At 44.3% G+C, this 23,819-nt stretch overlaps 1 protein-coding gene and 1 long non-coding RNA gene across 2 annotated transcripts in view; one reads left to right on the top strand and one right to left on the bottom strand.

Moving 5' to 3' along the window:
* GALM (galactose mutarotase) overlaps positions 1-20,732 on the bottom strand; it is a 71,464-nt gene extending 50,732 nt beyond the window's left edge. The window contains exon 1 of the mRNA XM_067532873.1: positions 20,651-20,732. The gene's annotated coding sequence lies outside the window, so the exon portion shown is untranslated. The remainder of the gene's footprint in view (positions 1-20,650) is intronic.
* Positions 3,103-6,147, top strand: LOC137143203 (uncharacterized). Its single transcript, XR_010917126.1, has 3 exons — positions 3,103-3,165; positions 3,709-3,914; positions 5,638-6,147. It is a non-coding gene; the product is annotated as an uncharacterized lncRNA (long non-coding RNA).
* Positions 20,733-23,819: the final 3,087 nt, after the last annotated feature.

Raw genomic sequence — 23,819 nt, 5'->3', positions numbered from 1 at the left:
ACTTCTTCGGCAGGATTGAGTCCGGTGTCTGCTGCCCCCAGAGATATCCACAAGTCTCTTGACAGTGGAAATGGGGTCGCTGCTGAGGATGACTTGCAGCTCTTTATAGAAGCAACAAGTCTTTCACTCTGCATCAGAGCAATGGTTTGACTCCATAGTCTTTTGTTATCCCTGCCACAGCTCCTTGGTTTTCAGGTAGCACTGCAGCATGTCCCATTCATAGTCCTTCTCCACCATTTAACAGGAATTCTAACCACAGGTATCATAGTTCCTTCGGCTGCAGCAGAGCTGGGACTGCACAGCCTCCTCCCCAAATGATGATCAGATCCAGAAGCTCGGGTGTGTGCCAAGCGGGAGAGCATTTGGTGCGTGGAGCCCCCATGATCAGCTGGGAAGATGAGCTGTGAGCTCTCCATGTCAACCAAGCAGGAAGTGGAATTTCAAAAATCCCTGGAACTTTAAAGGGGGAAAGGGGGCGAATGGCTGCAGGGCAGTGGAGTTCAAACTGTTGGCCAGAGCGGTCACAATGGTCATTCTGGGACACTTCCTGGAAGCCATTTACTGTGACATAACCAAGCATGGTGTATACACTAATGCTTTGTCGCTAAAAGTTTGGAGCTGGTTTTATTTTGTCGCAAAATCAGGAGTTGGGTCAGTGTGGTGGGGGTAGCAATGTGCAGACCATCACTACTTTGGTGCAAAAAGCTGACTTTAGTCAACAAAAGTCTCTAGCCAAAGTGTCTGGGAGCACAGCTGTCTTTGCTCATTGTAGTCAGGTTCTTACAGCAGGCCCGGTGCTGGGCCCGGGTGCTGCTGCGCTGACCTGCTGCATAGCACTGCCTTCTCTGGCCCTGGAGGGGATATTCGCCCTTGTGTACAGAGCCTGGCACAACCTGCATGGGCAGTTCTGCTTCAAGCTTCAGTCTAGGCAGACTTTCCTCTCCCCTCTGGATCCAGAATTGGTTACTCCTTGAGCCACCACCAGGTCCTAATCTCTGCCTCCCCTGCTGCTGCAGGTCCGTCTCCTCTTATGGTTTGCAGGCCCCTTTACCTCCCCCAGTGGCAGTTCCCTTCAGTCCATCTATCCTGAGGGCAAATCTACATTACAAAATTAAGTCAACCTTATTTATGTTGATGTATAGCCACCGTAGTAATTGAATTGGTTTTACACATCCACACTATGTTCCTTGTGTCGACGGTGCGCATCCTCACCAGGAGTGCTTGCACCAATTTAACTGCCAGAGTGGGACATTGTGGGATGGTTTCTGAAAGGCAGCAACAGTCGATGTAAGCAACACAGTGTCTACACTGACACTGCATCGACCCAACTATCTTGACTTTAGTGCTGCGCCTCTCGCAGAGGTGGAGTTATTAAGTCGGTGTAGTGGGCAAGTTACATTGGTGGGAGCTGCAATTTAATGTAGATGCTTACAGTTAGGTCAACGTAAACTGCTATAGACCAGGCCCCAGGAGACATGGGTGTTATTCCCAGTTTATGCTGCAGACTTCCTACAGAACCCAAGGCAAGTTGCTCAGTCTATCCTGGGCCTCTATAAAGGCTCTATAGGTACACAGAGTCTCTTTTGTTGTTGAAGAGTGCATTCTGGCTTAGTACTGACCAAATAGCTGAGACTCTTTCTGTCTGCTGTCTGGTGTCATGAGTTATGGGTTGGATTAAAACCCCATTGAGACTAATAGTGTAACTGTAAACATAAATTGCACCTGAGGCAACAGGTGTGTGTAAACTGGTCCAGGAACTTTTGGGATGAGCATTGGTTTGGATAGGTGTGAGTGGGAGTAGTAGAGAATGCTCAGAGCTGGTCTAAACTACAAAGTTATGTCAAACTAGCAGTGCTGCTCAGGATTGTGGAAAAATTCTCTCCTCCGAGAGAAGTAACTAAGCCAATCTCAGACCTAGCATAGGCACCACTAGGTCAACAGAAGAATTCTTCCGTTGACCTAGCTACCACCTCTCAGGGAGGTGAATTTACCACAGCAATGCAAGAGTCACTGTAGTAAGTCTCTACTGTAGAGCCTCACAGCTGCAGCTGTGCTGCTGTAGCATTTCTTGTGTAGATGTACCCACAATTACTGAGGTAACAGACAAGAACAGAGAAGCAAGAAAAGCCAGGCAGGAGCCTGTAAAGCATGTGACCCTGGAAAAAGCTACCGAGAGCTGTTGAGTCTGGTGTTGACTAAAGAGGGCTGGGGGCTCTGATTCTGTAAGCTAAGCAACTGCTCCCTTTATTCCTGGTTCCTTCTGCATTCAAAGAAACAGACATTGTATGTTCTCTGTAAATAAGTCAGGTATTTCATTGGTGCAGTTTTATCACCAATTTCCATTTCCAGCTGGTCCAGGCCCAGGACCCTAGCTGCTTGAGTCAAAGGGAGCAACATCTGGTTTCCTGGGCACAGGTTCCTGTTTGTTCCATAACAGAAACATCCCTCTTATTTTTTAAAACTATCCCTCTGATTCTGGGCCGTTGCTTTTCTAACAAGAAGTTACTAATAGCCCAGTAGCAGCTGAGAAAGTTGATAAGCCCTCCAGATACAATTCCCTTCAAACACTCTCCTGTATTAGGCTTCACATGTCATGTTTTAAATGTGTTTGTTTACAGGCTTTCTGTGTCCTGGAAATAGCCTAAAAGCCATTTGGAAGTGTCAGTTGCTATAGTAATTACTCTTCTTGTAGTTTGCTTTTGTGTGGCTGTGGTGTGTTGAGCCTGAGCCTCTTCACTTTGTCTATTTTGTTACATGTTCCTCAAAATCAGAGTTTATCTTGTTTTCCATCCTAGCTGATTTTGAATCTAATCCATTTAGAGAATATCTGTCCCAGGACATGAAGGGTGAGAAAAGAACAGGAACATACAAAGAGGAAGGACTGTATGTGGTTAAAGCATTAGACTGTAGGTGATAGAGTGCCAGCTCTAGCACCTTCCTCACTGAGGTAACTGCATAACAGAAGATTACAGGTTAAATCTGAGGCAATTAACCTGTTATGGTGAGATGACACTTCGGGGCAATGATTGGGCTAATGAGGTAATTAGCTCAATAAGGGAAGTTATATAAAGGGCAGCAAGGAGCCATTCAAAGTGAGCTGGGTAGAAGAACAGTTCTGCCTGACTTGGCTTCACCAGGTGCTGTAATGCTGGGACCCTAAAGCAGGTGATGGACTGTGTGTATATTGTAAAAGACAACCCAAGTAGGTCAGACAGCATGGCACAGCATATAGCTGAGGGAGTGCTGTGTGACCCTAGGACTTGGAAAATTTGCATTAAATTTCCCGTTCTGTTACTGATTCCCTGTGCTGCTGGGAAGTCACTTCAGTCAGGTGCATAAAAAAAGCATCTCTTTAGCCTCCGTGTTAAATGGGGGTAGTCATCCTTATTTTGTCTAGAATTTTTTCTCTGTGTATGTAGAGCCCCAGCCCAAAAGGGTCCTGCTCACTGTTGGGGTGTCTTAGCACCATTATAATAATAAAACTGTTAAAAGTAGTTCAAGAATTAGCAAATTCAGTTCCAGAAAACCATGAACTCCTGGAGGTAGACTGCTGCATCAGGAAAAGGGCTTTGGAGGAGGGGACTGGTAAACTACATAGCATCTTTCCTTTGAAAGAAAACAAGCATTGAAAGTCTACTCTCAGCAGATAGTCAATGATGATCCAGTAAGTTTTTCTTTTTGTAATTCCTGAAATCAAACTCGTTACAGTACACCCTTGGAGAATGTCTGGGACGTTGCTTTAAAGATCAAAGGATCGATTCTGCGGGAGTTTGGCCTGAAGAGGGAACGGAGAGTGTCTTTCCCCAGCAGATGGAGGAGTCTGAAGGCAATGCTTCTGTGTTGCTGTGAAGGATGCCTCAATGGCCACAGTTCTGTGGTGTGAGGAGGTACAGAGGAGGATAGCCTGAAATCAGGTACACTCCCTATGCTAGCACTACCTGCTGCAGAATAAACATAAAATTAGCTTACATTTGGCAACAGAAATGTACTGTAAAGAGGCCCAAACTACATGGTAAAAGAGAGGCTTTCAGGTTCTGACTTAGAACATCAGAAGCAATGAAGTGAGGAGTGTCTGGTTCAAAGAATAACTAATAATATAAGGGAATGCTTCTAAAGAGAAGGCTTCTGACCAATAGGGGTGACTGCAGATGGCTTTAAATAAGACACAGAATCTATTTTAAAAGGAGCCAACATGGCCCTTCTCACCCCACATGCCAGTGTTCTCTCAAAAGTTAGGACCCCTGTGAACCCATGTGCAAAGGAAAAACCTGTTGGTCAGCATGGAGGGAAGAGAGAGGGAGGAAAGCCTTGGAGAGAGAGAAGTTTCTGATCTGGATTAAGACTAGAAATAAGAGTAAACTGTCTCAAATTAGTAACTGCAGTCAGGAATTGGAAATGACATCCCTTATTTGAGTTCACAGCTAATACTTGCCTGGCCACAATGGAGCTTACCAATGTGGGTTTATGATCCCCTGAGGTTTAGCACATTTGTAAGTATCTTGATCAAATGCTTATAGTGTCTTACTACTGTTTAGAGGTAGTAAATTGCTTATTATGTTGGTTTTCTAAGGCATGTTTATATCCAAATGCCAATTGCTGTAATAAAGAAATTTATGGTTAAATTAGTGTTGATGATATGCTTGTGAATGCTCAGGGCTCTGTTCCCTGCAGACTAGCTAGGAGTCATGAGGGGGGCAATAGGAGCAGCTGAGGCCAATTGAGGCGCAGCCAGGTGCTGGATATAAACCCTCTGCTCCAGACAGACAATGCATGAGCTGGAGGAGTTGTTGTGGAGCAGACAGGAGTACAGGGTGGAGGAGTCCTGAGAGGTACTGAGGCCAGGAGGGGGGAAACCTGCCCCTGGCTGGACTGAAACACTCCCCCAGGCACAGGGATCTGGGTCAGGAAGCCCAGTCTGGGCAGCAAGAAAGCAGGGCCTGAGAGGCCAGAAGGACTGAGCGGGAAAAGTAGCCCAGGGGAAAAAGACTGCAGCTGCAAGTACCATGCCAGCAGCTCATAGCTGGTACTCATAGGGCCCTTGGGCTGGGACCTGGAGGAGTGGGTGGGCCCGGGTCCCTACCCCCCTCCCTGGGGAGATGGGCGACTCCCTGGTCCACTCTGAGAGGCAAGCACAAAACCCACTAAAGGGAACCTGGCCAATGCTGCATAAATAATCATTCCAACACCTTCTAATGAAGCACAGAGCAGAGAGGGTGGTGACTGGCCTCAGAAGAGAACACCATCAGCTCACTCCCTTGGATGGAGAAGCAATGTGAAGGGCATGGGATAAATAAGAACTCCCCTGTATGGACAGGGGAAGCGTGTACAAACCCCCCAGGCCTGTCTACTTTGAAATCCATCATGTAACACTGGCAGGTCAGGTGCCAGCTGTAGCCCAGGCTGCAACCCCATTAGCTAAGAACTAAAGCACGCAGCTGGAGACCAGACCAGTTCACCTGTGTTAGTTTGGTTCAAAATAGATTTTAGTCTTATAAGAATATGTTTAGTGTTTAGACTGATGAAATGCGTGTTAATTGCTGTATCCATTAATCTCACTTATCACTATTCCATGCCATAAGAAAAGCTGGTTTTTGCTTCATAACTTTGGAAACATTTGCTCTCAATTTGTGAACCCAGGCATAGGAATCATCCCCTCTGCCCATCTTGAAGGATCATCAAAATCAGATGGGCCATCAAGGAACACTGCAATACAAATGATTGGTTAATGGCCCTATCGTACCTTTGAAATGCTACCTACAATGAAGGTTATCCTGGGGATTTGGAAACTGAATGAAGGAAATAAAACAAAGTCACAGGAAAATATTCCATTTCTTCACTGTTTGAACTCAGACAGGGCCAAAACTACCAAACTGAAGGCAGAGATCACCAGGGGCTGCCTCCTGGGTCTGTCCTGTAAGACACTTTGAACTGACAAATCACTACAACTGTCACTCTTAGCATTTAGCTTGCAACTCAGTTGTGCATATATTTTCTTGCTTTAACCTGTAAATAACTTATCTTTTTCCTAGTTAATAAAACTTTAGTTATTACAGAAATGGGTTCAAGGGTTGTCTTTGGTGTAAGATCTAGAGTACTAGCTGATCGGGGACAAGTGACTGACTGGTCTCTTCTAGGGACTGGAAGCAACCTGAGTGATTTTTTTTTTTTTTGTGTAAGTGACCATTTATCACTAAGTTCACTTTGTCTGGGTGGCAATATAGACTGGGGACTCTGACTCCATGGTACAACTGTTATAGTGATCCAGAAGTTAACATTTGTTACTGGCTTGGTAAAATCTAATTAGAATAATCCATCAGTGTGAGGGAGCTGTTTTTTAACAGTTGGCTCTGAGGTCGGCACTCATGATCCTGAGCCACTCCAGGCAGCTTGACATATCTCTCACATCCCTCACACCCATGACTGAAGAGCCAATGATTTAGAGCTAAATGTTTGCTTCAGCTTTGTTGGAGTTTTCCTCCCAGGCCATAGAGTGGCAGTTTCACATCAACTCTGCATGCAGTGGATTTATAGAGTACATCTATATCCCTGGGGTGCTGTTGCCCCCACTGACCACACCTTCATGGTACACAGATGGCATGCAGGGGGTCTCAGCAGCATGCCTGCCCCCAGCCCTTGTGCAATGGAACTTTACTAGCTTTATTGGTGCTGGAGACCTACACAGCCACGGATGGGGTTAGGTTGTGGAAGGGAGTTGTTGGGGAAAGGTTTACCTTAATGCAAATTCTGCTGCTGTCTTAGAAATTTCCACTGACAGATGCGCATGTTGTTGATTAGCACAGAGATAAAAGAACTGTCTGCAGAATATGAGATCAGATTCTAAACAAGACAGTTCCTGTTTAAATAAAAGCAGAAGAGAAGGGAGCATGGCTGTAGAAACCACAGGACAAAGTTGCACCTTAGAGTGAAAAAAACTTGTTTACTTTTTATTCACAGTACTATAGGCAGAGTAATAAGGCTGTATTTTATACACACATCCACAGGATCTTTTTTAACTTAGGCCTAGTATAAACCCAGTTTTTGGACCAGTATAACTACGTCAGTTAAGTGTCTGGCTTTATAGCTGAGTAGTACAAAGCCTGTGTACACTCTGTTTTTACTGGTAGAAAGATGCCTCAGACCACTATTGCATATTCCCCTCTGTGTAAGCAAATAAGCTTTATAGGTATAAGGGAGGGTTTCTCAGCCTGTGGATTGTGACCCAAAATTGGGTCACCAGCATGTTTCAGAGGGTTGCGTGGCAGTTCCTGTGTCTCAGAGCTGGCTAGCCTGACCTCCTGCTCCAGGCACTGCAACCCCTGGGGTCCCAGCGACACCCAAGTCTGGCCCAGCTATCATGATGACAGGAGTCCGGGTAGGCCAAATTTGAGTAAGTGGCACTGCAACTCCATGAGCCAAGTCACAGCTCCACTCTTACAAATTGGGTCCAGTCATGAGGGTGAGGCCAAACCTGAGAGGGCTGCAACCCTGGTGGTTGCGATGCCCAGGGTGGAGAGCCAATGCCAGCCAGCCCCAAAGCGCAGGAGCTGCCACTGTGGGATGAGGGCCGGGCAGGACTGAAACCACCCCAGGGCCTTCACCCCCAGACTATTTACTGGGTTGTGACAGGCAATGAACATTTACAAATGAGTCCTGAGCCCAAAAAGGCTGAGAACCACTGGTATAAAGCACCTTTATACTAGTATAACTGCATCCCCATTAGAGGGATTGAACCATTTTAACTATACAGGTAGCATTAAAACGATACAACTTTTGTATGTAGACAAGGTCTTAGAGTTAAAGTTGCTCAAATGTATTTCCTGCCAATGCAATGCCTGAAAATACCCAGTGAAGGCACCAAAAACATGCAAACCAACTTGGGTTCAGTCACTGCATGACTTTGCACAGGAGTTTTTCATCACAGGGAACCTCTACCCATATGGATGGAGCTCCTCAGGTAGTTCTTCTACACAATGGGTCTGGACAGAGGGGGGGGGGCGGAGTGTGTGGGTGGGTGGAGGGGGGATGAGCACTTAATCCATTCTCCCTTTGTTGTGAACCCAAGGAAGTTATACAGCTCATCCTAGAGGTGTGCTGAAAACCCTTCACACTGTGCCTCAGTCTTGCTTACTTGGCATGTGACACGTAAGGGACTGATCCAGCTCTTGCTCGAACCAATCGGAATCTTTCAATTGACCCCCATAAGAGCTGGGGCAGGCCCTAAGATTCAGAAAATAGATGTTAGAGAGTTTGAAAGGATTTAATTTGAGCTTCTGTTTTAAATCCGTTAGACTATAAAGCCGGATGCTTTGATTAACAGCCCAACTACACTCGGCTCAACAGAAGCCATGAAAACCTCTCACGTGGCTTTTCTAAACCTAAACATGTCACAATTTAAAAATCTGATATCTTAACCTACCTATCTGACGGCTGTGCATCTGCACTTGCCATTGATCTAAAACTCCTGGGCCAAATTCTCTACTGGTGTATCTCACCAGCAGAGTTTAGCTCTGTTTTCAGCTCTGCAGAATAAAGATGTATCAGCCCTTAAACATGTCACTGATACAGAGCTCCAAATTACTGGTCTTGGCCTCAGGCCAGTCTAATTTTCAGAATGGAAAATTCCACATTTGAGGTATATTTATTTAAAATATTATATTTATCTGGCAACCTACCTTAAAATGGCAAGTTTTTAATACTGCCCAGAGGTTTCGAATGATGTCCTAATGGAGATAGATTAGTGGGCCAATTTCAGGTGAAAGCAGTCTAACGTTTGTGATAAATACAGTTTCTCGTATACTTCTGCAAACTCTGTCCTTGCAATTTATTACATGAATAGTAGGTTCATATTCAGTGTTGCCATCCTGTCACAAATTTCACAATACTTGGTGTATTTCTTGAAGGCCCACCGCCTAGAGTCATTTGATTAGCTGAGAATCTCAGCTTTAATTCAAAATAAAAGCTTCTAGTTCTCAGTGTTGCAGAGAAAAACTTAAACATGATCCTAATGACTCAAAAACAGAAGGGAAAGAAAAAGAACCCAAAATATATTTAACATCCCTCCCCACTACAAAACCCAACCTTTGGGAGTCTGGCTTGTGATTTTTTGAATGCCCGGGAATGACAATATTGATATATTCACCCACAAGTGAGGATGTTTCTAATCTGGAGTGTTGGATCATTTAGGGAAACCTGGGGACTATTTCCAGCTCTGCCACTGGCCAGCTGGGTTGCCCTGAGCAAGTCACTTCCACGCTTCATGCCTCCATTTACCTCTTTGTAAAAAGGGGATAATGGTACTGACCTCCTTTGCATGGCGCTATGAGTTCTATGAACACAAAGTTCTCTATCTATCTCTAGATATTCATTATTGTTGTTATCCTGGGTTTATTGTAATTTCTAGTGGCTCATGCAAATGAGAGGAAGGCAGGTTGTTTCTACATCCAGTTAAAACAAATGATCTTAAAACGCTGTGCATTAAATAGCCCCACATTCAATACTTGTTCATTTTAGTTATTAACACAGTTTAATCTACATGGTTTGTAAATATGGCAGTTGACGGAGGCAAAACTAAAGGAAGGAAACAATTTCCTTCTTATGAAATCAAAACACTGGAACCGGTATTTCGAAATGTGAACTGTCCATGCTGCAATCTAAGCACTCAGGCCTTCCTGAGCCCCACAGCTGAGCTGCATGCTACACAGATGTGCTATGGAGGAGGCCCCAGAGGCATTTCACCAAGGCTCCTTCAGTTTATTGGGGAAGGTAGCTGTTCACATCTCTTATACAGAGGGTCCTGTCTATCCAGCAGAATAACAGTGTTTCAACCTCATCCCTGGAAAACAACCATGTGGCAGCCTAGGATGAAGAGTGAGAACTGCTGCTGTTACTTAACATGTAATGTGTGAACACATATCATGCTTACAGCCAACCATGCCACTAGCTGCTTACAAATTGAACTATTATACTGCAGATGGGGCCTAAATCACCTTGACCACAAGATTGTCTGTCCTCATCAGTTGCCTGATGCTGGAGTCAGAATAGATATTTCTGATGGTTAAATGTTTTGCATTCACCAAGAAGGAATGGATCCCCACTGAAAGTTGGTACTATACACAGTGGTTCTCAAAAATGAGTTGTGGTCAAGTGGGGTTAAGAGCATTTTCCTATGCATCATTATTCTTCAAAGCTCCAAAATGCTGGACATAATGGACAGGATACATGTTCCTAAAATAGCTATTTCTGTGGTTGGCAACCTTCCCTCTGAAGGCAGAAACCCAGCTGGAGTATGAAACTCAGTCTAGGTAAGTAAAGATCTGAGATTTAGTTGCCTTCATATAGGCCTATTAATTTTTTTAATCCCAATATAACTTATCTTTCTGTCCAGAACAGAACCATGTCACTAGACCAAAGTTTTACTTGTATTTATTTCAGTGAAAATCCTGTCCACACCTAGACAATCACTAAGCATCCCCTGCCAGCAAGGCCTAGATTTACTTGGTCCTGCCTGAGTGCAATGGGCGGACTAGATGACTTCTTTGAGGTCCCTTCCAAACCTACATTTCTATGATTCTATGGCAATGGACCAATTCACTTATGCCCACCTGGACCTGGACATGCAAATCAAATCAGTGACTAGAAGTCAAGGAGACCTACTGAGATTCTAGAATTTGCTGCAAAACAACAATTATTTCATGGAATTGGCATAATAGAGGCAAAAGCAATAGCTGAGGAGGATGTGAAAGTGATGCCTAATGTTTTGTAGGAACTAATCTGTGTAATACTCATCTTGAGAAAGGAGATTCTAATCAGATGCAGGAAATGATGGTTTGACAAATGTTATGTAGACCAGGCTGTAAAACAAAGAACACCGACCGGCAAAAGTACAACAAAACATCTCAGTCAAATGCAAGTCAGGACAGGTGCCTAATAATAAAATCCCCTAATCCAATCCAAGACACACCAAATTGAAAGGACAAACCTTGGACTTACCTGGGACAGCTCCATTGTACAAGACAACTCAACTGTAAGAAGTTATTAAATCAGACATGCTAAAAATGCTGTGGGAAAGAGAATCCAAAAGCATACTTGGTTTCAAATGGAAACTGTGACTAGGGAATGCATGTCCATCCACTAATAGGAGACACTGGGGTTAAGACCTTCATCTTTCCCTTCTGAGCATGGCGGTTGGGAAGCAGATATGGAGAATTAACTCATGTTGGATTTGGATTTCTCTGTGGCTGATAACTGGGATAAATTCCAGTTAATTGGTTGTCCATTCAGACAATTTGCAAAGCATGACATGCTTCTCATAGGGTAAAGTGGCAGAGGTCTGTGTAGTGGATCTAAAGGTCCAGCCATGCTGATGAACCACATGGATGTCAGAACAATGCCACAAGATGGAATTTCTGTTTGTTTGCTTTTTTAAAACATCTAGGAAACTATACACGAAAACCATGTTAAAAGAACATTATTAAAATTGCAAAGTCAAGTACTCAAAAGTTAGGAAATGCCAGGATTAATGCTACCCATGCAACCTTAATTTGGCCCCTTTGTGTGCATGTAGTATGATAGTCTTTAATTACACAATCACATACTACCTTTTTCCACAGGACCCTTGCCTCATTCAGTGCACAAGATGAATGGTGCTCAATTAACAAGCAGCTATTCAATATTTTGCTTTCTCCTCACTGGTCAGTGTGTAGCCCCAGGCCTTATTTACTGCTCATTAGAGCCCCTTGTTTTTCGCAAATACCAAATAACACAAAATAAAATGAAAAAACAATATATAAAACCAAAAAACCTGGCCCATGGGGTATCAGCACCACTCAGATTTGGCATGGCCACCTCTCTGTCAGGGTGGTTGGGCCAAGCCTGAGCAGTGCTGTGAATGCGTTCTCCCGGAGTAGGGAGCCAGTTCCAGCCCTGTGGGACAGGAGCCATCGCTGTGGGTTGGGTGTGTGTAGGCTTGTTCTCCAGTCCTGTCGTCCCTCCCTCCCCACAAGGCAGGACCTGCCTGGCCCCTTAGGGCATCCTGCCTAGGGTGTAAAATGAACTAATATGAAACTCCCCCCCAAAATTTATATATATATATATATATATATATATATATATATATAAAGAATTTCACAGTGCTCTACTACACTAAAGACCCTACACTAAAAACAGAATTATTAAATTCCTCATGGACTTTTCTCTGGTGCTTACCACAATGGGATCTGAGTGCTTCACAAACTTAAATTTATGTTCACAGTATCCTTGTGAGGCAAGGAGTTGGGATTATCCCCATTTCACAGACGCATAGAGATTAGAGTCAAAAGTGTACGCTTATATTGGGTGGCCAAATACAGACACTTAGGGCCCAGTATTTCAGAGTATTCCGCAGTATATAGCACTTTATACAGTCAAAGCACAGCTGTCACTGACTTCAGTTGCAGCTCTTGGTGCTCAGCACTTCTGCAAATCAGCCCACATGGTCACAGTTAGTGACCACCTGTGAGAAGCCTGGTTTAAGGGACTTGTCCCAAGTCACAGAGGAACTGAAAAAACCTGCTCAGTGTTTTATACTAAAGTAAGTATATGCCTCTGAATATATACAAAGAAATTACTGTCAATCCCAAGCATTCAATAATCTTGAGTCAGACCACCAAAATTATAAGATTGTCTTTACAATTATGAGGATTTAAAGATAATATGGTGGTGAGCGGGGGCAGGAGAGGTTTGTTTGGCCTGGTGTTTGCCTGTTTAAAGATCACATTTTCAAGCCTTTCTCAACAACAAAGACTAGAAACTTTTTTTAAAAATGAAAGCCCAGATTCTCAGGTAATAACTTGATTCCAGTACCTGATACTTTCATAAACACAACAAATACTGTGGAATTCACAATCAGATCATGAGAGTTGGCAACACTGGGGATCTTACTGGGTAAGAATGTGCCAATTTTACATAGTTACTTTTCAGGGTAGAATTTTAAAACCAATATTTTAAATGTGTCCATTAAAGTTGGTTGTTTCAATGTGTGGGTGCCCTACCAGAGATTTACACAACCTAAATGTCAGAGATTTTGAGCAGCCACAGCTCCTGCTCCTCTGGATCACTAGTGGGTGCTTAGAAGTGCTGAATATCAGGCCATAGGTGACTTACACTGAGTGTTCAAATTTAGAGGACTGTAAATTGGTGGTGTGACTATGCAGAATCAAACCAAAACAGCAGGCAGTGTTCAGCAGGTGAGGATCTTTATAAACCCAAATCCAAAAAAGGTGGCATAAGCAGACAAACACTTCCCCAACCAAGAATCAAACCAGCCCAACTGGATAAGGAACCTTGACTTTCCCCAGGTATTCTCCCCATTCTGTCTCTGCAGCAGCCCTTTTTATAATGCTGCTGTTGCCCTGTGTGCTGGTGACCAGCAGGATGCAGAAATGCTGTCACATGTACGCTCATGAAAATTTTGGCCTAAATGTTTACTTTTTCCTGTCTACTTAAATAATTTTTAAAGTGCTACAGGACTCTTGTTGTTTTTGCTGTATACAGACTAACAGGGCTATCCCTCCGGAAGTTAAATAATTTTATTCATTGCATGAAGCTAGCAAATAACTTTGTAGTGCTCACTTCACTGTGATTTGTTTCCAATCTGAATAGCAGCATAATCATTGTGTAGAGCAGTGTTTCTTAAATGGTGTTCCGCGGAACCTGAGTTGAAGGGTTCCGCGAAGATGCGGAACCGCGCCGCCGAATTTAAAAAAAATTGGGTGCCGCCGAACAGCTGATGGGGCCGCCGAAAACAGCTCAGAGAGCGCGCCGCCGAATCAAGCCTACACCACGCCGACGAAAAGAGGAAGATTTTCTTGACTTTTCGGCGGAGGGTATGGCATGGGCGCACAAGGGTTCCTGGGGGGGGAATAAAATTGAGAAACACTGGTGTAGAGAGAGGAAGCTATCAAACCAAAATAAGTTGTCAGTTCTTTTTATCCTTTTAATAATCCTTTTGCAAGAGGGATGGGTAGTAGTGTGTGATAAGTGGAAGCAACAGACCCAGTAAATGAGTGAGTGTGATTTCCCTTTCCCGTCTTGCTACTAGAGCAGAACATTTCTGAAGTGGCCTAAACCCAGCTTCTAGATTTCAACCTAAACTTTTTGTATATGCAAAAACCCTAGATTTGTGTGAACAAACACTTGTGTGCCAAAACCAGGAAGTTATACATCTAACAGCCCAGTCTGGATTAACAGATCCGTACTGGAGGGCATAGACCAACTTGGGCAAGCTGCTTTGGGTATGCAGTTTTAGAGGCCATGTTTTGAAAATGTAGTCTTTGATCTCTGTCAGGTCCCAAACCATTCTGTCTTCAGGAACTCAACACACCTTGAATTGCACTGTGGGCTTGTTTGCACGGGAAAGTTTTATCATTTATACCAGTATAATTATAATTAAACCCTTCCAAAGTGATCTCAGCTAAACCAAAACAAGGCAATTCTAACACCAGAATAAGACTGTCCACATGGGGGTTATATGGGTATAAATATATAGATATAGGCTAAGGTGTTAATTTATACTGGTATCTCTTTCCTGCATAGAGAAGCACTGTAACAAAGTGAAGATGCTCTTAATGTTTTCTCTAAGTGCTATGTGTGTGCCTCAGTTTCCCCTATGTGTTACTCGTGTTTCGGTGATGGGACCTGGGTGTGTGATCATGGCACAGACCACTAGGAGGCGGATGGGCCTTCCCCAGCCACATGTATGCAGACAATAGCCAGGACCCCTCTGCCTTGGGTCAACCAGCTATGACAGGTTGTAACAGGTTGCGGGAGATAGAAACAAGGAGAGATAGCTACCTTGCCCAAGAAAGAGACAAAGGACTGGGGAGGGGTAAGGGGGCGTGTCTGGCAGGTGGTTGGTGGAAGAGTCAGTCCCCCATGGGGGGGTGCAGGGATTTCTGGGGTGGGCTGGAGGTCCTGTGGAATTGGCATAGGATTTGGAACATGAGATTTGGCACAAGATTTGGAGCCATAATAGGAGCCCTGTGCTTAGGGGCACTTCCCAACAATAAAAAAGAGAAAGTATCAGAACACACCCACAGCTGATGTGGATTTGTGGGCACAGCATCGTGCAATGGGTTTTCAAGAGCATATAATTCGGCAAGAGGCTCACAGCCAGTCTGCAGCCGGAATGCAATTTTGTCTTGGTACAGCATACAGGGCATGTACTGGGACCAGCTCATGCCCCTCTTGCAGGCTAGTGCCTCAGGAGACTACACCAGGCAGACATCATCATAGTATCCACCTAAGGGAGAATAGCCTGGGAACATGGTTTGAGCTCAAACTGATTTGGAAGACTAAGCAGGACGGCTGGTGGACTTGTTTCCTGCCAGGGGCAGTGTGGTCGGAAATGATGGCCTGCATGGCTTGGTGGACTGCACTCCACTTACAAAAAGCAGATAGGGCCCAGAGGAAGGCCACCTGGAAAGTATCAACATTACTGGAGTCCCAGGGTGGCTTGGTTATCAGACATGGTCACACAGCCCAGAGTGCAGCTGTGCCTTATTGCAAGAATGGAGAGCACCTCTTGGGTACAGGTCCCAATTTGTTCCTGGATGATCTTGGTATTGGGTTGGCTGAACTTTTTGGTAGCCCATGCAGGATGAGGTGGAGGTAGCCAAGCTGATGCTAGCACCTCCTTATGGCAGGTGCCCAGGTCAGGAAGTCACTGATTTAGGCTCCTGATCCAAAAAGGTAACATAGTGGGCATCCCAAGGACATCAGTTTATCAGATGGGGGCAGCATGTCTAACCTCTCAGAGCAAATGCCGACCAGGACGCTATCAGGGAGACTTCGCACCAATGTGCTTGATGGCAATGTTGGCTGGGGGATGAGGTCCCCTCTTGCTTCAACCCCCAAAAGAGGTAGGAATGCTAGCAGGCAAGTGGAGGCATCCAGAGAACCTTTTAGTGTGATGGCTGGCTCACCCTGCAGTGGGAGCCCCCCAGAATTAGCAAAGAATCAATAGGGGGGAGTAATATGTGTGACAACACTGGGTTTAGGAAACCTTAGATATAATCTGACTAATAAAGTAGCAGCCTGGTTAAAACCTACATCACATAGCCTTCTTCTATGCAGTGATCACAGAGGTTACAAATAGATTTCTAAAAATCTTTTGAGTTGTTCAAACCCAGATCTTACAACATGATTGCTTCCTACCTACACTGAGTAACACAATTGCTAAATGTGTGGTCTGTGTGTTTATCTGCACATATCTCTCAGAGTTATAGCTCACTTTTCCCTGTGAATGCCTCTTATCTTGACAGCAATGGAGAAGTTGGGGGCTGGCCGCACAAATAAGAGCGGCCAGAGGGCTGTTTTACTTTGCTCTCTTGATTTGCTTAGTACCTGGATGCCTCATCCTGGGAAAATCCAGTCAGGCAAATTTTCCCAACTGCCACACACCCTTTCCTCGAAAGTACATCTTGTTTGTCTATTTAGGGGTCAATCCTTCAGCCTTCACTTGGACAACACTCCCATTGACTTTGAGTCTTGCCTGAGCAAGAACTGCAGAATGAAGCATTTAGTGTTAGTATCCACATAAATGCATTATACTGGTTGGATGTGGGAGTAAAATTTCTTTCAGTACTAAATTACATATGCATTGTTCTATGACTTAACTCATTCATAGATTCCAAAATGGACAACTGTGATCATCTAATCTGAACTCCTGTATAACACAGATCATAGAATTTCCACAAAGTAACTTCTAAAGCATATCTTAAAAAAACAAAAATCTAATCTTGATTAAAAAATTCCAGATATGGAGAATCTACCACAACCCATCATTGTTTTAAAATGTACGTCTTATTTCCAGTCTTAATCTGTCTAGCTTCAACTTCCAATCTTTTGGCTTTCATTACACCTTTCTCTACTAGACTGAAGAGCCCACTGTCAAATATTTGTTCTCCATGTAGGTAGTTACAGACTGTGATCAAGCCACTCTTTAACCCTCTATGTATGTAAGATAAATAGATAGAGTCTCTCACTATAAGACATATCTTCTAACCCTTTAATCATTCTCTTGGCTCTTCTCTGAACCCTCTACTATTTATCAACATCCTCCTTGAATTGTGGATACAAGAACTGGATACAGTATTCCAGCATGGGTCACATCAGTTCCAGTACCAAATCGGTAAAGTAATTCTCTACTCCTACTCAAAACTCCTCTGTTTAGGCATCCAAGGATTGGATTAGCTTTTTTGGCCACAGCATTGCACTGGGAGTTCATGTCAAATGATTATCCACCATGATCCCCTTATCCTAATATTGCCACTTGCATGTGTACACAACAGATGGCAAAGTGTAAAGCACATAATTTCAATTCACATTTGAAAGTCATACACTGATCTGCAGGGAGCTCTCTCTCTCTCTCTCTCTCTCGTTTTCATCCTGCTATTATGGCTATGTTAAATCAATGCATGTTGATTATTTTATTATATTTATGCCTAAATGCATGAAATAGTTCTGCTGTTTGTTCTTCTGATTATTACTTGTACTCCAGTAGTGCCTATAAGCCCCAGTCATAGCCACATTATGCTAAGTGCTGTACATATACATAGTAAGAGACTGTCCTGGCCCCACAGAATGTACAGTGTAACTGAATATAAGTCACAACTAGCTGGTGCAAAAAAGCAAAGAAGCAACGGAGGAGGAAAGACAACAGCGGGTATCTGTCACTGCTGAGTTAGCTCGTTATTTACTCTCAGATGAACACCTTTCATGTTAGCCTAGCATGAGAAACCACTCTGCAAAATAACACTCAAGCTGCATGGAGCAGATGCATCCACGCTGCGTTAGTGTCAGCAGCACGCAGAGCTTCAACCCCCCACTCCCTGACAGGCCAGTTAATTTAAGTATAAAGCACCAGCTAGCTCCAGCTAGACATTTTTGTGTGGGATTGGCAGTCTGACTAGGAGCAACACTCAAGTAGCTAACACTGCAGCAAAGACCAGTCCAAAGATAGGACCATGTGGTTACATAGGTCTGTGCACTATTAGTGGTTTCAAGTCATTTAGCGTTTGGAGGAGGATGTTTTTGTTCCGACCTCTGAGCGAATATTCTTCATGTAATTATGTCGTTGCACTTGAATGCACACTGATAAGTGAGTAATCTTCATTTCCTTTCCTACTGGAGTGCAGTGGACTGAAACTGTGTCTCCTCTTCATAAATAATATTGTGTAATAAAACACTGCATGAAAATTAATAAGATTATTTTGGAAAACTTTAGCATCCTTTGGTTTTCCTTTTCATACAAGGAAACAAATCTGATCATCAAAAACAATGGCATCCCTACCATTAAATAAATGGTCACAGTATAGCTGATTAATGCATATTTGCCTGCAGGGCCGGTCCTAGACCAAATGGCACCCGAGGCCAGGCATGTCTTTGGTACCTTCCCCACCATTTGTTAAACTTTTGAATACCTTACTTTTTATTGCATTTATAGCCAATTTCACAACTTTAATGCACAATTTGCATTCATGATTTATCCCAGTCACATAAGACAACAAATTTGCACACCAGGATCTCTAAATCTGTATTTATTCAGGCTATATATAAGCAAATAGAGAGGGGTTCCATAGATATCTCCGGCATCTCATTAAATAAAACTCTTTATTAGTCGCTACTTACACTCTTCAAGTACGCTTTCACAATTACACAGTAAAACAAGGTTCACAATATCACAGCTGAGCTCTCACTTCACTTCAGTTCGTTCTTATACCTCACTGACTGACTGGCAATGCCCCACCTCTTATAGACCCAGCTAAGGCATGGCTGACAACATTCTAGGAGGTTTGAGGAAAATGTAGTTCTCAGGAAGTCTGGAAGGTTCCACGTAAGGCAGCTTATGTCAACCTAATTGTAGGTGTCTACACTAAAATGTCCCTCCTGCAAATGTAAGTGGCCCACTACACGGACTTAATAGTTCCACCTCCACAAGAGGCGGAGCACTTAAGTTGATGTAGTTAGGTCGATGCAGTGTAACGCAGTGTCTGTGTAGACTCTGTGGTGCTTACATCCCCTGTTGCTGCCACAGGGCTGACTGCTGGAGACCTGCCCCTCACAATGCTCCACACTTAAATCTGTGCAAGTGCTCCTGGTGAGGGCGCATGCGACCGGCAAAAGGAGGGTAGTGTGGACATGAACAGACGATTACTGTGGTGGCTGTAGGCTGACCTAACTTAAATTGACTTAATTTTGTAGCACAGACATGCCCTCATTATCACAGCATGCCACAAAAACAGTGCAATTTATCTGACTATAATTCAGATCAGCAGCAGACAATAGCCTGGAAGAATGTCATGAACGTCTGATAAAACCCAAAAACTACAGTCCATAGAACTGAAGTTTATTAGAAACTTCATATATTCCATGTAGGCATTTATGTCCAAGGCAGAAATGTCTTTGGGATAACATGTGGTGCTGGGAACTTAGAAAAATGGCAAGTACAGAGGAAAGAAAGCTTAATGTCAATGGCAATTGATATTCATCTCTGGCAAGCTGTCCCTGAAACAGAGATATAGCTTTAGCTGTTTGGACACCATGATCTTAACAATACATTGAAATTTTCAAAAAAATACAGACTGAGGGAAAAGAGGGAAGAGGCACTGAAAAAGACAGAGGAAAAGATAAATTAAGCCATACAATAGAATGAAACAGAAAGAACAAAGCCAAGAAAAACAATAGATTAATTATAAAGAAAATCTTGCACAATAACCACTCCCACCTCTGGTTGGTAAAGGATAACAAAATCTGTGAACTCTCTACTCTCCACTGATCTACTTTAACCATTGTTCTTCTCCATGTTTTCACAGGTTAGGCAGTCAAAGGAGTGCTTTAAGGCTTAGCCGTGCACCAAACACAAACAGCCTTCCTCCCACACCCAGTCACCCATGCACAAAAGGGTCATTCAGGATGGATATGGGCTCATCAGCACATCAGGGAATCATAGAAATGTAGGGCTCGAAGGGACCTTGAGAAGGTCCTTCCAGCCCCTACAAACATAAGGGAGACTTTTGCAACATGAGCAGCAGTACTTGCTCCTTGTGTCAACTGAACATATGCAAGCAGCAAAAGCGGTAGAACAACACATGGCCCTATTATGGGCGTTTACTAGCCCCAATCACCAGGAAATGTTAGTAATGAATACATTCAGCGACCATAGTACAGGCCATTATACACTCACAAGCCTCACAGGGTAAATTTGCAATAGAGGAATCCGTTCTCACATAACAGAGTGAAACCTGGGCCATGCTACCCCCGACACAAGGGCTGATGACCCTTGCCTCCTTCAGAGCAAGGCACAGTCTGGGGGCTAAATACTAGGTCTGAGACTGACAGAGTTGCATGAGAGGCTGATCAGAAGTTGGCTCTGGGCCTGCTTTGCCATTCTCTAGAGCAGTGGTTTTCAAAGTTTTTAAATGGAGCCCCCCCCCCCCGTGGACTTTTGTCTAACAGTCACCCCCCTTCCCTAGAATCGCACTCCCTTTCCCCCCTTCTGAAAAGGGGGGCCCTTTCAGAAAAAAACGGGGGAATGCTTCCCACGCTATAGGCCATAACAATCGCACCCGCCTTCCCCCGAATCCCCCTTTCAGATAAAAAAAACAGAGCTTACAGTGCAGGGAGCAGCGAGCACCGGCAGCAGCCCAGGAAGCGGGGACAGCAGCCACGCGGGGAGCGGGCCGGGCCGGGCCGGGAGGCGGCGGCTGCGGCTGCAGGTGGGCGGCGGCGGCTGCTTCCGTATCGGAGGAGTATGGAGCTGGACGGGCTCTGTCCCCTGCCCACGCCCCCATGATCCATCTCACGCGCCCCCCTCCACTTTAAGAACCACTCTGGGGTGGCCTTGGTAACTCTGTTTACAATAGTGAGGGCTGCTGTCCCAATGGTTACATAACACTCCCCTTTCTCTTATATGGCTCTCCTGCAATTTCCCTGCTGTTTCCTAGGAAAAGGAGGGTGAACGCTGCCAGCAGGGGAGATGTGTCATTACTTGTAGTCAGTGTTAAGTATTTGGGGTTCCAGAAGAGCTGGCTGTGTATTAAATAAATCTTATTGAGGGCACAGGAACAAACCATCCTGATGTGCAGAAAGAATAGCAAATATGGTAGGTGCCCAGCTTGACTTAACAAAGAAGTATTTGGTGAGTTTAAAAACACAAAAAAAGCTTACAAGAAGTGGAAGCTTGGTCAGATGACTAGGGAGGATTATAAAAATACTGCTCGAACATGCAGGGAAAATCAGGAAGGCCAAGCACAATTGGAGTTGCAGCTAGCAAGGGACGTGAAAGGGAAAAAGAAGGTTTTCTACAGGTATGTTACCAACAAGAGGAAGATTAGGGAAAGTGTGGGCCCCTTATAGAATGGGGGAGGCAACCTAGTGACAGAGGATGTGGAGAAAGCTGAAGTACTTAATGCCTTTTTTTCCTTTGTCTTCACAGACAAGGTCAGCTCCCAGACTACTGCACTGGGCAGCACAGAATCGGGAGGAGGTGAACATCCCTCAGTGCTGAAGGAACAGGTTCAGGACTATTTAGAAAGATTGGACATACACAAGTCCATGGGGAATATATCCAAGGGTGCTGAGGGAGTTGGCTGATGTGATTTCAGAGCCATTGGCTATTATCTTTGAAAGCTCGTGGCAATTGGTGGAGGTCCCTGATGATTGGAAAAAGGCAAATATAGTGCCTATCTTCAAGAAAGGGAAGAAAGAGGATCCAGGGAACAACAGACTGGTCAGCCTCACCTCAATCCCTGGAAAAATCATGAAGCAGGTCCTCAAGGAATCCATTTTAAGGCACTTGGAAGAGAGGAAGGTGATCAGGAACAGTCAACATGGATTCACCAAGGACAAGTCATGCCTGACCAACCTGATTGCCTTCTATGAAGAGGTGACGGGCTCTGTGGATGTGGGGAAAGCGGTGGACGTGATACCTTGACTTTCGCTAAGCTTTTGATACAGTCTCCCACAGTATTCTTATCAGCAAGTTAAAGAAGTCTGGGTTGGATGAATGGAGTATAAAATGGATAGAGAACTGGCTAGATCATCGGGCTCAACAGGTAGTGATCAATGGCTCAATGTCTTGCTGGCAGCTGGTCACAAGCGGAGTGCCCCAGGGGTCGGTCCTGGGGCCGGTTTTGTTCAACATCTTCATTAATGATCTGGAGGATGGCATAGATTGCACCCTCAGCAAGTTTGCAGATGACACTAAACTGGGGGGAGTGGTAGATACCCTGGAAGGTAGGGATAGGATACAGAGTGACCTGGACAAATTGGAGGATTGGGCCAAAAGAAATCTGATGAGGTTCAACAACGACAAGTGCAGAGTCCTCCACTTAGGACAGAAGAATCCCATGCACAGCTACAGATTGGGGACCGATGGGCTTGGCAGCAATTCTGCAGAAAAGGATCTGGGGGTTACAGTGGATAAGAAGCTGGATATGAGTCAGCAGTGTGCCCTGGTTGCCAAGAAGGCTAATAGCATATTGGGCTGCATTAGGAGGAGCATTGCCAGCAGATTGAGGGAAGTTATTATTCCCGTCTATTCGGCACTGGTGAGGCCGCATTTGGAGTATTGTGTCCAGTTTTGGGCCCCCCAATACAAAAAGGATGTGGACAAATTGGAGGGAATCCAGCAGAGGGCAACAAAATTGATTAGAGGGCTGGAGCACAAGACTTATGAGGAAAGGCTGAGGGAACTAGGCTTGTTTAGTCTGCAAAAGAGGATTTGATAGCAGCTTTTAACTACCTGAAAGGGGGTTCCAGGGAGGATGGAGCTGGGCTGTTCTCAATGGTAGTAGATGACAGAACTAGGAGCAATGGTCTCAAGTTGCAGTGGGGGAGGTCTAGGTTGGATATTAGAAAAAAGTTTTTCACTAGGAGGGTGGTGAAGCACTGGAATGGGTTACCTAGGGAGGTGGTGGAATCTCCATCTTTAGAGGTTTTTAAGCTGCATCTTGACAAAGCCCTGGCTGGGATGATTTAGCTGAGGTTAGTCCTGCTTTGAGCAGGGAGTTGGACTAAATGACCTCTTGAGGTCCCTTCCAACTGAAATCTTCTATGATTCTAAGATTTCCTGGAATCTAAAGTTTCCTTCTGAGAAATCTCTCCATGAGTAAGGATCTGTTGTTGAACCATTACAGTAAGAATAATCCACCTACGTATCTTTTATATTTTTGCTATTTGATGCGGCACATGGCTAGAAGATGGTGTTAAGTGATAAGAGCAGGGGAGGCAGAAGATCCAGCTCTAATACTGACTTACTGTGTGATTTTGAGTGAGTCATGCAGAGTAAAATTTTTAAGTGTCAAGTCAACTAATTTGGGTGCCTGAATGACTGGGCCGGTGCTCAACTTGACCTACTGCCTGATTTTTAGTGAAGTGCTCAGCACCGGCAGCTCTTACTTCAGCTGAATTTGTCACAGTATTGACAATCCTTGCATTCAAAAACCAGGAGTCAGGCTCCCCAAAATCATGTCAGGTCAGCCAGGTGAGAGGGGCCTGGTATCAAGGTTGCAGTGGTGCCAACTTTTGTGCAAGTTCTATGATTGTTGATGTTTTTCTTAAAGCCCCAGTTCCTGGAATCAGGTGATTATGAGAGAATTTCAGCTTTCATGAAAAGAAAAAGTTAAATTTCTAGTCCTTGTAGGTGCAGAGAAAAATCTTGAGAATATGACTCCTAAAGACTAAAAAACCAGAAGGTAAATAAAATGTATGCAACATATTATAGTTTTTTAATCTCATGGTTTTGGGGGAATTGCCTCATGATTTTTGAATGCTTGGGTTGA

Source organism: Emydura macquarii, unplaced genomic scaffold (assembly GCF_026122565.2).
Source record: "Emydura macquarii macquarii isolate MOO-44397 ecotype Brisbane River unplaced genomic scaffold, CSIRO-AGI_Emac_v2 contig_3305, whole genome shotgun sequence".
In the NCBI taxonomy this organism is placed as follows: Eukaryota; Metazoa; Chordata; order Testudines; family Chelidae; genus Emydura; species Emydura macquarii.
This window is presented reverse-complemented; position numbering and strand designations above follow the sequence as displayed.